Here is a 7750-nt window from a genome sequence, read left to right as displayed (position 1 = left end):
AGTACCATGTACACCTATGGAAAACCAAATCCGCTGTGCCCATGTGCGGAAAATTCCATGCAGAAACGCTGCATTGTATTTTCCGCAGCATGTCAATTCTTTGTGCGGATTCCGCAGCGTTTTACACCTGTTCCTCAATAGGAATCCGCAGGTGAAATCCGCACAAAAAAACACTGGAAATCTGCTGTAAATCCGCAGGTAAAACGCAGTGCCTTTTACCTGCAGATTTTTCAAAAATCGTGCGGAAGAATCTCACACGAATCCGCAACGTGGGCACATAGCCTTAGGGTTAGGGTTGGAATTAGAGTTAGGGTTGGAATTAGGGCTAGGGTTGGAAATAGGGTTAAGATTAGGCTTGTGGTTAGGGTTACGGATAGGGTTAGGGGTGTGTTGGGGTTACAGTTGTGGTTAGGGTTGGGATTAGGGTTAGGGTTGGGATTAGGGTTAGGATTAGGGTTAGGGTTGGAATTAGGGTTACGGGTGTGTTGGGGTTAGGGTTGTGGTTAGGGGTGTGTTAGGATTAGGGTTGTGATTAGGGTTATGGCTACAGTTGGGATTAGGATTAGGGGTGTGTTGGGGTTAGTGTTGAAGTTAGAATTGAGGGGTTTCCACTGTTTAGGCACATCAGGGGTCTCCAAACGCAACATGGTGCCACCATTGATTCCAGCCAATCTTGCGTTCAAAAAGTCAAATGGTGCTCCCTCCCTTCCAAGCCCCGACGTGCGCCCAAACAGTGGTTTACCCCCACATTTGGGGTACCAGCGTACTCAGGACAAACTGGGCAACAACTGTTGGGGTCCAATTTCTCCTGTTACCCTTGCAAAAATAAAAAATGACTTGCTAAAACATAGTTTTTGAGGAAAGAACAATTATTTTTTATTTTCACGGCTCTGCGTTGTAAACTTCTGTGAAGCACTTGGGGGTTGAACGTGCTCATCACACATCTAGATAAGTTCCTTGGGGGGTCTAGTTTCCAAAATGGGGTCACTTGTGGGGTGTTTCTACTGTTTAGGCACATCAGGGGCTCTGCAAATGCAATGTGATGCCCGCAGACCATTCCATCAAAGTCTGCATTTCAAATGTCACTACTTCCCTTCCGAGCCCTGACGTGTGCCCAAACAGTGGTTTACCCCCACATATAGGGTATCAGAGTACTCACAACAAACTGGGCAACAAATATTGGGGTCCAATTTCTCCTGTTACCCTTGTGAAAATAAAAAGTTGCTTGCTAAAACATCTTTTTTGAGGAAAGAAAAATGATTTTTTATTTTCACGGCTCTGCGTTGTAAACTTCTGTGAAGCACTTGGTGGTTGAACGTGCTCATCACACATCTAGATAAGTTCCTTGGGGGGTCTAGTTTCCAAAATGGGGTCAATTGTGGGGTGTTTCTACTGTTTAGGCACATCAGGGGCTCTGCAAATGCAATGTGACGCCCGCAGACCATTCCATCAAAGTCTGCATTTCAAATGTCACTACTTCCCTTCCGAGCCCTGACGTGTGCCCAAACAGTAGTTTACCCCCACATATAGGGTATCAGCGTACTCACAACAAACAGGGCAACAAATATTGGGGTCCAATTTCTCCTGTTACCCTTGTGAAAATAAAAAATTGTTGCTAAAACATCTTTTTTGAGGAAAGAAAAATGATTTTTTATTTTCATGGCTCTGCGTTGTAAACTTCTGTGAAGCACTTGGGGGTTGAACGTGCTCATCACACATCTAGATAAGTTCCTTGGGGGGTCTAGTTTCCAAAATGGGGTCACTTGTGGGGTGTTTCTACTGTTTAGGCACATCAGGGGCTCTGCAAATGCAATGTGACGCCCGCAGACCATTCCATCAAAGTCTGCATTTCAAATGTCACTACTTCCCTTCCGAGCCCTGACGTGTGCCCAAACATTGGTTTACCCCCACATATAGGGTATCAGCGTACTCACAACAAACTGGGCAACAAATATTGGGGTCCAATTTCTCCTGTTACCCTTGTGAAAATAAAAAATTGCTTGCTAAAACATCTTTTTTGAGGAAAGAAAAATTATTTTTTATTTTCACGGCTCTGCGTTGTAAACTTCTGTGAAGCACTTGGGGGTTGAACGTGCTCACCACACATCTAGATAAGTTCCTTTGGGGGTCTAGTTTCCAAAATGGGGTCACTTGTGGGGGGTTTCTACTGTTTAGGCATATCAGGGGCTCTGCAAACGTAACATGATGCCCGCAGACCATTCCATCAAAGTCTGCATTCCAAAACGTCACTACTTCCCTTCCGAGCCCCGGCATGTGCCCAAACAGTGGTTTACCCCCACATATGAGGTATCAGCGTACTCAGGAGAAACTGGACAACAACTTTTGGGGTCCAATTTCTCCTGTTACCCTTGCAAAAATAAAAAATTCTGGGCTAAAAAAATATTTTTGAGGAAAGGAAACACATTTATTATTTTCACGGCTCTGCGTTATAAACCTCTGTGAAGCACTTGGGGGTTCAAAGTGCTCACCACACATCTAGATAAGTTCCCTTGGGAGGTCTAGTTTCCAAAATGGGGTCAATTGTGCGGGAGCTCCAATGTTTAGGCACACAGGGCTCTCCAAACGCGACATGGTGTCCGCTAATGATTGGAGCTAATTTTCCATTCAAAAAGTCAAATGGCACGCCTCCCCTTCCGAGCCTTGCCGTGCACCCAAACAGTGGTTTACCCCCACATATGAGGTATCGGCGTACTCAGGAGAAATTGGCCAACAAATTTTAGGATCCATTTTATCCTGTTGCCCATGTGAAAATGAAAAAATTGAGGCTAAAAGAAATTTTATGTGAAAAAAAAGTACTTTTTCATTTTTACGGATCAATTTGTGAAGCACCTGAGGGTTTAAAGTGCTCACTATGCTTCTAGATAAGTTCCTTGGGGGGTCTAGTTTCCAAAATGGGGTCACTTGTGGGGGAGCTCCAATGTTTAGGCACACGGGGGCTCTCCAAACGCGACATGGTGTCCGCTAAAGATTGGAGCCAATTTTTCAATGAAAAAGTCAAATGGCGCTCCTTCCCTTCCGAGCCCTGCCGTGCGCCCAAACAGTGGTTTACCCCCACGTATGAGGTATCAGCGTACTCAGGACAAATTGGACAACAACTTTCGTGGTCCAGTTTCTCCTTTTACCCTTGGGAAAATAAAAAATTTTTCGCTAAAAGATCATTTTTGTGACTAAAAAGTTGAATGTTCATTTTTTACTTCCACGTTGCTTCTGCTGCTGTGAAACACCTGAAGGGTTAATAAACTTCTTGAATGTGGTTTTGAGCACCTTGAGGGGTGCAGTTTTTAGAATGGTGTCACTTTTGGGTATTTTCAGCCATATAGAACCCTCAAACTGACTTCAAATGTGAGGTGGTCCCTAAAAAAAATGGTTTTGTAAATTTTGTTGTAAAAATGAGAAATCACTGGTCAAATTTTAACCCTTATAACTTCCTAGCAAAAAAAAATTTGTTTCCAAAATTGTGCTGATGTAAAGTAGACATGTGGGAAATGTTATTTATTAACTATTTTGTGTCACATAACTCTCTGGTTTAACAGAATAAAAATTCAAAATGTGAAAATTGCGAAATTTTCAAAATTTTTGCCAAATTTCCGTTTTTTTCACAAATAAACTCAGAAATTATCAACCTAAATTTACCACTAACATGAAGCCCAATATGTCACGAAAAAACAATCTCAGAATCGCTAGGATCCGTTGAGGCGTTCCTGAGTTATTACCTCATAAAGGGACACTGGTCAGAATTGCAAAAAACGGCAAGGTCATTAAGGCCAAAATAGGCTGGGTCATGAAGGGGTTAAAAAAAAAAAGCGTTTTATTGTTTTGGTTGAGAGTAGGCAATTTATGCAAATCTGAATGGGAGGAGCCAAAAAGTTGAATTTCAGTTGGCCTTGGAAAAGCATGAGAAGGCTTTCTATCTGCATGGGCGCATCCTTTAATTTCATCCGTTCGAAAAGAGGACAAATAAAATATGGAACGCTTCACGAATTTGCGTGTCATCCTTGCGCAGGGGCCATGCTAATCTTCTCTGTATCGTTCCAATTTTAGTATATGTGCTGCCGAAGCAAGCACGGGCATCTGGAGACTGTCAGTGATATATATACGGCGCCGCATGGCCATCTCCCAAACTTAGGGAGAGTGAATGGGGAAAAGATACTTTTTCCATTAACCCCTTAAGCCCCGAGGGTGGTTTGCACGTTAATGACCGGGCCAATTTTTACAATTCTGACCACTGTCCCTTTATGAGGTTATAACAATGGAACGCTTCAACGGATCTTGGCGATTCTGACATTGTTTTCTCGAGACATATTGTACTTCATGATAGTGGTAAAATTTCTTCGATATAACTTTCGCAATTTTCCAACTTTGAATTTTTATGCCCTTAAATCACAGACATATGTCACGCAAAATACTTAATAAGTAACATTTCCCACATGTCTACTTTACATCAGCACACTTTTGGAACCCAATTTTTTTTTGTTAGGGAGTTATAAGGGTTAAAAGTTGACCAGAAATTTCTCATTTTTACAACACCATTTTTTTTTAGGGACCACATCTCATTTGAAGTCATTTTGAGGGGTCTATATGACAGAAAATACCCAAATGTGACACCATTCTAAAAACTGCACCCCTCAAGGTGCTCAAAACCACATTCAAGAAATTTATTAACCCTTCAGGTGTTTCACAGGAATTTTTGGAATGTTTAAATAAAAATGAACATTTAACTTTTTTTCACACAAAATTTATTTCAGCTCCAATTTGTTTTATTTTACCAAGGGTAACAGGAGAAAATGGACCCCAAAAGTTGTTGTACAATTTGTCCTGAGTACGCTGATACCCCATATGTGGGGGTAAACCACTGTTTGGGCGCATGGCAGAGCTCAGAAGGAAAGGAGCCCCTGATGTGCCTAAACATTAAAAACCCCCACAAGTGACACCATTTTGGAAAGTATACCCCCTAAGGAACTTATCTAGATGTGTTGTGATAACTTTGAACCCCCAAGTGTTTCACTACAGTTTATAACGCAGAGCCGTGAAAATAAAAATTCCTCTTTTTTTTCACAGAGATGATTTTTAGCCCCCAGCTTTGTATTTTTACAAGGGTAACATAATAAATTGGACCTCAAAAGTTGTTGTCCAATTTGTCCTGAGTACGCTGATACCCCATATGTGGGGGGGAACCACTGTTTGTGCGCATGGCAGAGCTCGGAAGGGAAGGAGCGCCATTTGGAATGCAGACTTAAATGGATTGGTCTGCAGGCGTCACGTTGCATTTGCAGAGCCCCTGATGTACCCAAACAGTAGAAACCCCCCACAAGTGACTCCAAATTGGAAACTAGACCTCCCAAGGAACTTATCTAGATGTGTTGTGAGAACTTTGAACCCCCAAGTGTTTCACTACAGTTTATAACGCAGAGCCGTGAAAATAAAAATTCCTCTTTTTTTTCACAGAGATGATTTTTTTAGCCCCCAGCTTTGTATTTTTACAAGGGTAACATAATAAATTGGACCCCAAAAGTTGTTATACAATTTGTCCTGAGTACGCTGATACCCCATATGTGGGGGGGAACCACTGTTTGGGCGCATGGCAGAGCTCGGAAGGGAAGGAGCGCCATTTGGAATGCAGACTTAAATGGATTGGTCTGCAGGCGTCACGTTGCATTTGCAGAGCCCCTGATGTACTCAAACAGTAGAAACCCCCCACAAGTGACCCCAAATTGGAAACTAGACCTCCCAAGGAACTTATCTAGATGTGTTGTGAGAACTTTGAACCCTGAAGTGTTTCACTACAGTTTATAACGCAGAGACGTGAAAATAAAAATTATTTTTTTTTTCACAAAAATGATTTTTTAGCCCCCCATTTTGTATTTTCACAAGGGTAACAGGATAAATTGGACTGCAAAAGTTGTTGTCCAATTTGTCCTGTGTACGCTGATACCCCATATGTGGGGGTAAACCACTGTTTGGGCACATGGCAGAGCTCGGAAGGGAAGGAGCGCCGTTTGGAATGCAGACTTAGATGGATTGGTCTGCAGGCGTCACGTTGCATTTGCCGAGCCCCTGATGTACCTAAACAGTAGAAACCCCCCACAAGTGACCCCATATTGGAAATTAGACCCCCCAAGGAACTTATCTAGATGTCTTGTGAAAACTTTGAACCCCCAAGTGTTTCACTACAGTTTACAACGCAGAGCCGTGAAAATAAAAAATCTTTTTTTCCCCACAAAACTTATTTTTTAGCCCCCAGTTTTGTATTTTCCCAAGGGTAACAGGAGAAATTGGACCCCAAAAAATGTTGTCCAATTTGTCCTGAGTACGCTGATACCCCATATGTTGGGGTAAACCCCTGTTTGGGTACACGGGAGAGCTCTGAAGGGAAGGAGCACTGTTTTACTTTTTCAACGCAGAATTGTATGGAATTGAGATCGGATGCCATGTCCCGTTTGGAGAGCCCCTGATGTGCCTAAACAGTGGAAACCCCCCAATTATAACTGAAACCCTAATCCAAACACACCCCTTACCCTAATCCCAACGGTAACCCTAACCACACCCCTAACCCTGACACACCCCTAACCCTAATCCCAACCCTATTCCCAACCGTAAATGTAATCCAAACCCTAACCCTAACTTTAGCCCCAACCCTAACTGTAGCCTTAACACTAGCCCCAACCCTAGCCCTAACCCTAGCCCTAACCCTAGCCCTAACCCTAGCAATAACCCTAGCGCTAACCGTAGCCCTAACCCTAACCCTAGCAATAGCCCTAGCAATAACCCTAGCCCTAATCCTAGCCCTAACCCTAACCCTAACCCTAACCCTAGACCTAACCCTAGCCCTAACCCTAGCCCTAACCCTAGCCCTAACCCTAACCCTAGCCCTAACCCTAACCCTAATGGGAAAAAGGAAATAAATACTTTTTTTTATTTTTTTATTTTTCCCTAACTAAGGGGGTGATGAAGGGGGGTTTGATTTACTTTTATAGCGGGTTATTTAGCGGATTTTTATGATTGGCAGCCGTCACACACTGAAAGACGCTTTTTATTGCAAAAAATATTTTTTGCGTTACCACATTTTGAGAGCTATAATTTTTCCATATTTGAGTCCACAGAGTCATGTGAGGTCTTGTTTTTTGCGGGACGAGTTGACGTTTTTATTGGTAACATTTTCGGGCACATGACATTTTTTGATCACTTTTCATTCCGATTTTTGTGAGGCAGAATGACCAAAAACCAGCTATTCATGAATTTCTTTTGGGGGAGGCGTTTATACCGTTCCGCGTTTGGTAAAATTGATAAAGCAGTTTTATTCGTCGGGTCAGTACGATTACAGCGATATCTAATTTATATCATTTTTTATGTTTTGGCACTTTTATACGATAAAAGCTATTTTATAGAAAAAAAAATTATTTTGGTATCGCTTTATTCTCAGGACTATAACTTTTTTATTTTTTTGCTGATGATGCTGTATTGTGGCTCGTTTTTTGCGGGACAAGATGACGTTTTCAGCGGTAGCATAGTTATTTATATCTGTCTTTTTGATCGCGTGTTATTCCACTTTTTGTTCGGCGGTATGGTAATAAAGCGTTGTTTTTTGCCTCGTTTTTTTTTTTTTTTTTTTCTCACGGTGTTTACTGAAGGGGTTATCTAGTGATAAAGTTTTATAGGTTGGGTCGTTACGGACGCGGCGATACTACATATGTGTACTTTTATTGTTTTGTTTTTTTTATTTAGATAAAGA

The 7750-nt window shown here is 42.0% G+C and overlaps 1 non-coding gene across 1 annotated transcript; it reads right to left on the bottom strand.

The window, feature by feature from the left end:
• Positions 1-3979: 3979 nt before the first annotated feature.
• Positions 3980-4086, bottom strand: LOC143763324 (U6 spliceosomal RNA). The gene has a single exon (XR_013212395.1). It is a non-coding gene; the product is annotated as a U6 spliceosomal RNA (small nuclear RNA).
• Between the last annotated feature and the right edge of the window lie 3664 nt (positions 4087-7750).

The sequence above is a fragment of the Ranitomeya variabilis genome, chromosome 3, assembly GCF_051348905.1.
Source record: "Ranitomeya variabilis isolate aRanVar5 chromosome 3, aRanVar5.hap1, whole genome shotgun sequence".
Lineage (NCBI taxonomy): Eukaryota > Metazoa > Chordata > Amphibia > Anura > Dendrobatidae > Ranitomeya > Ranitomeya variabilis.
This window is presented reverse-complemented; position numbering and strand designations above follow the sequence as displayed.